We start from the raw sequence: 9,548 nt of genomic DNA, 5'->3' as shown, positions 1-9,548 counted from the left end.
CATGCATGCAGAGTAGCTTGGGCTAACTATCGTTAATGGAGAGGAGAAAAAATCTTCCCAAAGCCAGATATGTTCAGCACTATTACCCCAAAAAGCTGAATAAAAGACCTGGGTATTTTAAGAAGTAATCAGTATATAACTGTGGCGTTAAGGCAGAAGGAGATCCTGCTTTAAGCAACCTGAGGGTGAAGTAGGGGGAATCTTTCTAGGTTGTCAACAAGGCAATAATTTTTATCAGTTTGATGTGAAATCTGCCTTTCCTTTGCAGATATTTAGCTTGCTGGCTGATGTTTTCTTGAAATTTCCTTTATTAAGTGTCAAGTTTTGGTACCAGAAAATATCAAACACAGCTAAAGGTCAAAGTAAATCATGAATGAAATTACACAAACTGATATACAGTGAAGGATAAAAGAGAATGCCAGAGGCTAGTTTACATAAATGTTATCCCTACGTCAGAGGCCATCCATGGCCACCCAGAGAAGCCCCTGTGCTTGCACCTTGGAGGTGCAGGTCTAACAATCTTATTGACGAGAGGTTTAGGATACAACTGGATGCCTGATACTTTCACCGTATGAAACAGCAGATGGTGCCTGAATTATCATAAGAATTTGGGGAACTTCACTGAATGCTTTTATTTTGAGGGAAAAAAATACTACTTCTTCCTCCAAAAACCTGGAGATGCTAGTGGTACCAGGTATCTGTGGAGGTCACTCTTCCACAGCAGCTTGGCTGACAAAGAGTAGAACAAAAGATTGCTGCTCCAGCTGTTTTCTTGCTTGTTAGGTTACATGATGTGGAAAGACAAAATCAAGCTCTGCTGCCCACTGTAAGCACAGAAGTAGCATCCACAGAACAACACACAGGCTGGGATGATCTGTCAGCTCTACCCTTCGATTCAGCACCATGTGCCAGTATTGGATTCTTGCCTTGGTCCAGTGTGCAACGTCTTTCTGCTTTCCAAAGACAGTCAATACAGCTTGAGCCAAAGCTTGCTGTTTATGGTGCATTTACAAGCAAGACTTCCAACAGCAACACTTTTAGTGGCTGTTAGGCCCTGAGACAATGGTGTCTATCCAACCAATTGAATTCTGCTTAGAAGCAAGTAGTTCTGTGAGCCACAGAGACAACAGGATTCCTAGTCCCTGTGTCCTGCATTTATCTCCGGGTAAATGGAGAGCTTGTTTGTCTAGTTACTGAGGTGCCTATTTCATAAAATTTGTAGGAATGCTAATACCTTGACCACACACAGATATACATATTCAGAGGAGCTTTGTGATCATATAAAACTTAAGAAAGCATAAAAGAAACAGTTTTTCTGGATATTTGCAGCGCTGTCTGTACCAGAAAGGAGTGGCAGAACTGGAGTGAAGGAAAAATGCATGTCCACAGATCACAAGCAGAAAAGTAGGTATTTTGAAATACTTTGATGGTAACAAGAATGTTGTCTCCTCTCCAATGTCAGGGTTTTTTTTTAAAGCTCAGTAGGCAGCAAAATGAAATGTTTTACAGTTTTATCAAGTGCAGCAAAGTCACTGCTATTATACTTGCAATTTCATGACCTGGTAAACAGATACCTTTGTGTTTAAGGATCTGAGTGCCAGTGGTGTAGAAAACTGATGATTATGCTGCTTTGTGAAATGGAAGCTTCTTCATAAGAAATGTATCATACCTGAAGCAGCATCACTTGATATTTGCCCTTGTAGAGCATGACCCTGTGGCCAGTGTTTTTAGTGAGATCAGGAATGAAGAAAACTGGTGGGATAGTTGATCTGGATATATGTTTATATAGTTCAGCACGGGCTGTATGGAATATATATTGCTTCTTCAGATACAGTGATTCAGCACCACATGCCAGTACTGGATTCCTGCCTTGGCCCAGTGTACAAACTTTCTGGTTTCCTAAAGACAGTCAAAGCAGTTTGAGCCAAAGCTTGCCATTTATGGGGCATTTACAAGAAAGACTTCAAAGAACACCCTTTTAGTGGCTGTTAGGCCCTGAAACTATGGTGTCTAACAACCCCATTGAAAACTTGTGTTTTCTTGGTGAGGGCATGCAGCCATCTGTAAGTCCTTTCCTGTAGATCTGGTGTAGCTGATTTTATAAATTAATCGGTGACATGAGAGAAATCTGATTGCAGGAGAAGGGACCCCCTGGCTGTGAGTTTCCACAGAAATCTTTTTGATTTCAGCAGTGAATGGTAGCTTTGTGCTATTCTCGCTGTGTCTTATCTAATGCGTTATTGACGCTGTTGCATTTGCTTTCAAACACAGTCATTAGAACATTTAATTTGCAGCAGCTGTAATTTATATTTGTAATTTTGTCTAAGATCAATAAAGGAAACTGAAGAGATTTATAGTCCTAGTTTCAACTAAGATAAATTGAAACAGGCTTTATTTCCCTGAAAAGCTTTATTTAAACAGCATTTTAAAAGAACAAAATGAATTAGATGAGATATTTGCATGCAAGCATGGGTAAATAATCCCTTGTGTCTGGAAGAGATATTGGAAAGTGTGAACACGGTCAGTGTGTTCTTCTCTGAAATACAAATAAATTCCTGGGAAATGTTACCTTAATATAGGATCTAATGGGAGTGAAGTAACCATTTCAAAATGTTTCTTAGCAGCAGCAGTCAATAAATATCCTTGAGATCTGTTGTATTAATACTCCATAACAAGACTGTAGCTGCATGTTCTAAATACTGCCAGGATCTGTCTGAGTGGAAAGCAAGACCCTGAAAGCATGGCTTTTCCTGATTTTACAGCAATCCTTGAACATGGGTTGCAGAGATGTGTTGTTAATTTTTGAAAAGTCTGTATTCATTTATGAAATATTCATGTTCCAAGCACTGCCTCATGCATGGGGAAGAGGTGCCTCTCCCATACAGCAATTAGCTGAGGGATTATGCTGGGCAGAAGAGACATGAGTACAGTCAGGCCAGCTCAAGGCTGTAATACAGTTTCACGATAAGGGAAGGAAGAAATGCAGTAATGAACCTTTCTCCTCTAGCACAGCAGTAGGATACTGAATCAGTGCCCAAAAGAGCTTAAAGCTGGGGATGAGGGTTGTTGCAGCTGGCCCAGGATAGGGCACAGTTTAGCAACTTGTGGGCATGCTTTGAAGCCTTTCTGACATGGTGACCTTGGGGAAGGGAGTATATTCTTTCTCTACTCTCTGTTAATTTGATTTAAGGCTAATCCAGCTGCCTTTTGCCAGTAGATTGCTGGTATTGCTGTGCTAGGGCACATGTTACTGTACTCTGTGATGTAGCTAGGCTTGGAATTTCTGCTGTTTTGGATAAAGTTCCATTTCCTACTGTTGTGTGATCACATGAAAATGGCAGATCTCATACTGAAAAAAAAAAGATAATTTGTACTTCTCCGTGACATGAACAAGGAAGCTCCACAGTGAAACCTTGACCTCCTCTACCGGGCAGTTGTTTTTTTGGATTGGATTTTCAATATTATGGTGTTTTGACTTGGAGTTTTTTCAAACTGCTTCACCCTTTCTGGGTTCATTCAGCTCATCCTGACTCCCCAATTGTCTCAGAGCTCCTGGATTTGTGGTGTTTGTGAACCCACGTGAACGTGGTTGGTGTGTGACATGGTGAAAGGAAGGGAATGGGAAGCCTGTTCTAGCCTGCACACAACTCATCTTCCTCTGTCATTCTGGAAAGATGCATGTGCAACTGACACTTAATATTCTGCAGGCGTTTATCCCTATGGGGAGAAATCCAGGATGGAAACCAGTGTTTCTAATCTGTGCTATACTAAGATTGCTAAGGTGGGTGGGGGGAGGAGGGCAAAACTCCCCATTTTCTACACTTCCACTTGGTGCATCCCATGAAGGTTACAGAGAAAGCGAAGAGTAGAACCTGACCCATCTCTCCGTGTGTGCTGCATTTCATGAGAAGGATTTGTCTTGGAACTTTAACTGTCAAAGGCAGCTAGATACTGTTCTGAAAAAGATGTATTTCTCCTTTTTTTTGTTATTGTGGCTGGTTGTTTGCATTCAATTAATTTAATATGTTTTTAATAGTACAGTGCTGCCATCTCTACAGTACCTTGTAAACAACAATTTTTGCTGTAAGCAATCAACCAGCACCCTGTGTCTAGTCATCACAGGGGTTGAATGTTGCCATTATGTCTGAAGGGCAAAGATTGCTGTACGGGCCACAAGACTGCAAAACCCAAAATTATTTATATTCATATAACTACTATTCATAATAATTGTTTACATGTTAAAACAATTACTAGATATGCCAGCAAGGGATTATGGTGCTAGAGCCAGGACACAGACAGAGAAGTCTATGGAAGAAGACAGGCCGCCTTCTGAGGACCTTCTCTTGCAGTTGGATAACAGAAGTGAATGTGTCAAGGGGGAAAATAATTTGAGAGGCAAGAAGACACGTTCAGCATCACGTGGTGAATTTAATAGAACTGAGTAGGAGCCTGTAATCCTGAGCCACTGCTAGGCTCACACCGTTATCCTCTTCTCCCAAACAAACCTATGGCATATTGAAGCCCCAGACGCTTTGTTTATTACGTGCAATCAGTTCAACTTGTCACTTCACCTACACTTTCTATTACCCTGTGTTTTCCTTAGAAGCGTCTAACAAAAGATTCAGGTGAAAGATTTCTTGAAAATGAATAGCTATTTGTGAGTCAGTGCATGATATTGGATTTCACCTGCCGTGGTTTTTGGAAGAGAGAAATCCAGAAGGAACAACAGATAACATAGCCAGATTTAAATGACTGGTAGGTTATTCTGAGGGCTTGCTGTGTAATGGCCCTGTATCCTGTTGTCAGCCTGCAAAACTCTGTCTTCAATCTTGCAGGGCTACAGCCCACATAGAGGCAGAATGGTCTGTTCTTTTGTCATTGCTAATGAGACTGGAGGAGTCTATTTTCTTCCAGAACTTTACATTTGTATATCCCCGGTGTCCTCTTCTGCTGCACAAATTCTGTGTGGGAGTGGAAGGAGGGATGGCCGACTTCTTAGACTGCAATGAATGAGATCTGCTGAGAAGGGTTTACTTCTACTCAGGAGGTCTTTGACTATTGTATCAGCAGAGAAGCTTTTAATCCACACCCCAGCACGGTCAAAACATCATAGTGTCTTCTCCACTGCATTCCACCTCTGATTTGGGAACAGAGGGATGATGGTGATGACCAAGGAAAACTCCCCCCAGTTTAATACTCCCTAAGATGTACTGGGTTTTTCTAGACATTTTCAGGGCCTTCACTGGTGGGTGGGTGAATACATGGCTGAACAGAGCTTTGGAGCCCACCACTTCAGTTTGCTGAACACCAGTGTTGGGAGTCACAGCTGCAGTCTGAAGATTGGCAGCCCCCCTGCTTTCATGCACCTTGCCAGTGGGGAGGGTGGAATAGAGAGAGCGGAGATATGTCTCCATGGATTGGGTCCCTAGGGTGAACAAATGAAAGAAAGGGATGTTTAAGAGATGTGTGCCATTAAGCCAGCGTTTCAAGTTGCTAAATAATAGGCAGCATTGTGAAGCTTCTCTAGGGAGGAGGCTTCTGGTGGTAGCTCTCTCTGTGCCTCCCTGCTGTGAGTCATTGTGAACTCAAGTTCAGAGGAATTGGTACCAAGGAAAAAGCATTGAGATAATAACCTTGAAAAATCAGAAGAGACGGGCAAAAGAAATCGGAAGATTTATACACTGAAGAGAGCAGAACTGCCTCACCCTAAAAGCATTCTGTAAATGAACACCCATGCTTCCCAGCTGTATGCCTTTATCAAAGCCATGATCTTCTAAGGACGGAGAAGCATGTGCACCAAGGTTTAAGGACTTTGCATATTGTGCCACACAGCCTAAGCCAGTGGTTGGTATGCTGCCAGTTTGCAACACGACTCATCAAGGCAATGGAAATGCTTTTAAATCTTATGCTTGCAATTATAAGGAACAGTACTTTCTACTGCCTCAGGAGAAATCGTGTGCTATGATTTCCTTTCTCCACGTATGCAGGTCTCTAGCGTTAAGAACACTGACATCTATTCAAGCATGTTTTACCTGTCTAAGAGCCATAGACAATGCCATGCTGTGTGGGAATTTTGTGGTGCTTGCTAGCTGCTGGGCCTTCTTCTTGGAGATAAACATACATTGTGTTATTAACAAGAACCCTTCAAGTTGCTGTTCTGATTTATATTCCCTTCTATGCTGTTGCATGCATTTATTGTTTGTTAAAGGCAGACTGCCCTGGAGACCTAAGCTCTTTATTTCTCCACAGAGTGAAATTCCTCTCTCTGTAGAGGGGATGCCAGAGGCATTAATTGTCAATGACACTGTTGCATGCAGAAAATATCCTTTCTCAATTTTCCAGCCAGAATAATTTTGCCGTGTGAAGGAGAATTTCTGAAATGGAAGCCAATGTAGAGAGTTTATCTGACAGAGGCAATGGGACTCCAGCTAGAGAACATAGACAAGCCCAAGTGGAAGTGAGGGGAAGAATGGTGGTGCTGTCAGATATGGGATTTTTTTTTTTTCTTATGCCTCACCTGTGCTCTGAAGCCAAAAGCTCTTTGCACAGCAATCTTGAGAACTGGGCTGTGTGGTCAGAGGTGACCAATAACATTTATTTGGTCAGTAGGAGCCATACGCTGACAGTGTCCTAGCTGGGTAAGCTCAGAGCAGATTAAGGCAGAAGCTCTGGGCATGCAGACACCTCCACATTAGGCATCATCACCATCAAGGTGCAGCACTCAAATGCCAAAGACTTTTGATTATTTTTTATTAATCTCAATCAGTTTAAAATCATATAATACAATCCGACAGAGCTGCTTTAGCTCTCTGCTTTCCTCAGCTCTGTCTGGTTTATTACATGCTTAGGGAAGAGGGGCTGGAAAGCTGCCTGGCAGAAAAGGGCCTGGGGGGGGGGCTGGCCAACAGCCGCTGGGCAGGAGCCGGCCGTGTGCCCGGGTGGCCAAGGTGGCCAGCAGCATCCTGGCTGGTACCCGAACCAGCGTGGCCAGCAGGGCCAGGGCAGTGCCCGTCCCCCTGCACTGGGGGCACTGGTGCGGCCGCCCCTCGAACCCTGGGTTCAGCTGTGGCCCCTCACTGCCAGGGGGACGTGGAGGGGCTGGAGCGTGTCCAGAGCCGGGCAGGGGCTGGGGAAGGGGCTGGGGCACAAGCCCTGTGGGGAGCGGCTGGGGGAGCTGGGGGGGATCAGCCTGGAGAGCAGGGGGCTCGGGGGGGACCTGATCGCTCCCTCCAGCTGCTTGACAGGGGCTGTGGGCAGGGGGGGTCGGTCTCTGTGCCCAGGGAACAAGCGACAGGGCAAGAGCAAACGGCCTCGGGCTGCGCCAGGGGAGGTTTAGGTTGGAAACTGGGAAAAATGTCTTCACTGAAAGGGCTGTCAAGCACTGGCGCAGGCTGCCCATGGAAGCGGTGGAGTCACCGTCCCTGGAGGATTTAAAAGACCTGAAGATGTGACACTTAGGGCCATGGTTTAGTGGTGGGCTTGGGAGTGTTGGCTTGATGATTGGACTTGATGATCTTAAAAGTCTTTTCCAACCTAAAAGATTCTGCAATTAATAAGCATACCTGGTATCTGCTGGTCCAGAGATAACTCATATCTTCTATCCTTAAGCAGTTCAAAAATGTTGGCAAACCTACTGTTATTATTTTAGGGACACAAATAAAGAGAGGAAGTGAGACCTTATAACAGGAAAATACTTTTCTAACCTTGCATGTTGGTTTTAAATGTGGTCCTAACATATGACTGTATCACATCTTGCAAAATACCTTCTAAAAGCAGAATTCATAGAAGCTACTAGTTAGTTACCAACAGCCTATAAAGAGTAACATTGAAAGGAATTTTTATTTACTCATTTTCTTCTGTAAAAAGAAGGTGATTCTAGGGGGAAAACCTGAATTTAAGAAAAAGCTGAATTTTCATCTCTTTTACATTCCTTTAACAACCATTTAAGTAGGCAGCATCCTCCAACCTTACTCGTCTCTGAAATCCCAGAGAGAAGGAAGCTTCCATTTAATCTGAGGAAAGATAGTAGCTTTGGACCAGTGTTTATTCTGCTATAGTGTTCTACAGGAATGGCTACAGGGCATCTACTTGAGAAATGTGAAAAGCAGATTTATTTTAATTACATCAATTTATGTTCATTAAAAAGCCTCCTCAATAACTAAACCTTGTATTGAATCGTTTTGTATCTCTTCCTAATGCACTCAGACAATGTTTATTTAATTTAATTGACAGTAAGGGTGAATTTATAGGACTGTAATTCACACTTCTAGTGAAAGGCAAAAAACAATGTGAAACTATATTATTTGCTGCAAAAATCAAGTAGGTAAATTCATCAGAGCAAACTGTATATTCGATGTTAATAGTTTTCCTTCATCAGACTCTCTTAATGGGGTTTATTTTGCAATTGCCAACCACCACTGAACTAAATCCAAATGGTAGAGGAGTTTTTAGCAGCATAACCTGTTCACTTCCTTCTCTCTTTGATAGCGCTTTTTCTGAAGTAAAACATACCAAGTTTCCAAAAGATCTCCATTCTCCCCCACCCCTCCTTTTTTTTTTTTTTATTTAATCAGAACCTTTCCTTCGCCATTTCAGCACAAGTTTTTGTTTTGTTTTTTTTTGAATGGACAATCAGACCACTTGTGTTTCCTGAAGAACCTGTCTGGATCACAAGTAAGAAAGGTGTCCAGAGCTAAGCTGTTGATAATTCTTGCTTAGCCTTTCTATGCTTTAGGTCTATGGGAAATAAAGGCTTTGAATAACTTGATTGAAAAAAAAAAAAAAGAAAAAGAAAAAAGCCCTATCATACCCCACCAGCCTTCCTATTTTAGGAGGCTTTGATGTGTGAAGGTGGTATGTCCGGGTGATAAAGGAAGACTGGTTTTGTCAGAGCCCACATGGCAGAGTACCTCTGAGAAGCCTTGTGAGGCTGAAACCAGCGCTGCCTGCCTCCCCTGAAGGGCAGCAGCTGTCTTCTCACAGCTCTCTTGCGGGTGGACTCCTGTGAGCCAGGAGGCAACTGGTCCCTGCCCACTTTATTCCTAGGAGCAGCCACCCTCACCTTTCGGTGGGCTCATCCCAAGGTGCCCACCACATGCGTGGTGGGTCTGACAGTGGGTCGAGTGGGACACCTTCCTCCTGCTCCATCCTTGGGGAATGCACAGGCCCTGCCACAACTTCCCATGGTGGACAATTCCCCCAAAACCATCATCTAAAGAAGCTTAGTGAGCATGAGACAGCAGTGTGTAACCTTTCACTTGTTTCTGTTAAACCGCCCCAAATTATGAGATCCTTTTCTGGAGTCCGTGCTTTCGTGGAGTGTGTAGCAGAGTTAAACCTGGAAGTAAGTGTTTCAAAGGGGGTCTGATCTTTACAGGATCCAGCAATCAACTGCCACAAAGTCATAGCAGTTTTTTGGACTTACGGGATGGAGGTGGGAAGCAGAAGGTGTTTCCATGGGGCAGTGCATTATATTAAGGAGTGCAGTGGGATCTGACCACACCAGCTACCTGCTCATGGGGCAGCAGGCTGTATCTAAGGCTCTGGGG

Source organism: Falco rusticolus, chromosome 4 (genome assembly GCF_015220075.1).
Source record: "Falco rusticolus isolate bFalRus1 chromosome 4, bFalRus1.pri, whole genome shotgun sequence".
Lineage (NCBI taxonomy): Eukaryota > Metazoa > Chordata > Aves > Falconiformes > Falconidae > Falco > Falco rusticolus.
The sequence above is the reverse complement of the archived record's forward strand: the minus strand, read 5'-3'. Positions refer to the sequence as shown.